The 328-nt window shown below is 45.4% G+C and overlaps 1 non-coding gene across 1 annotated transcript; it reads left to right on the top strand.

Moving 5' to 3' along the window:
- The first annotated feature begins 18 nt into the window (after positions 1–18).
- LOC141597831 (small nucleolar RNA R71) lies at positions 19–125 on the top strand. The gene has a single exon (XR_012523045.1). It is a non-coding gene; the product is annotated as a small nucleolar RNA R71 (small nucleolar RNA).
- The last annotated feature ends 203 nt before the right edge of the window (positions 126–328 follow it).

The raw sequence follows: 328 nt of genomic DNA, 5'->3' as shown, positions 1-328 counted from the left end.
GTGATGTACCATTCCGGGATTCCATGATGGGGACAACTTGCTATTAAGTCTTGATATCGGTCCCAAGCTTCACCTAAAGACTCCCCTTCTTCTTGTTGAAATGTATGAATCTCATTACGGAGCATTGCGGTCTTTGATGAAGGGTAATATTTGGCCATGAATGCTTTAGCCAAGGCATCCCATGTCGTGAAGGTATCCGGGGGGTGAATGTTTAACCACCGGTCCGCCTTGCCCGTCAATGAAAACGAAAACAACATCATTCTCAAGGTGTCCTCGGACACCCCATTATTTTTCATCATTGAAACCTTCCTCTTAAACTTCCGGAGGT

The sequence above is a fragment of the Silene latifolia genome, chromosome 8 (assembly GCF_048544455.1).
Source record: "Silene latifolia isolate original U9 population chromosome 8, ASM4854445v1, whole genome shotgun sequence".
NCBI classification, from domain to species: Eukaryota; Viridiplantae; Streptophyta; class Magnoliopsida; order Caryophyllales; family Caryophyllaceae; genus Silene; species Silene latifolia.
Note: the sequence above shows the minus strand (reverse complement) of the source record. Positions and strands in the feature narration are given on the sequence as shown.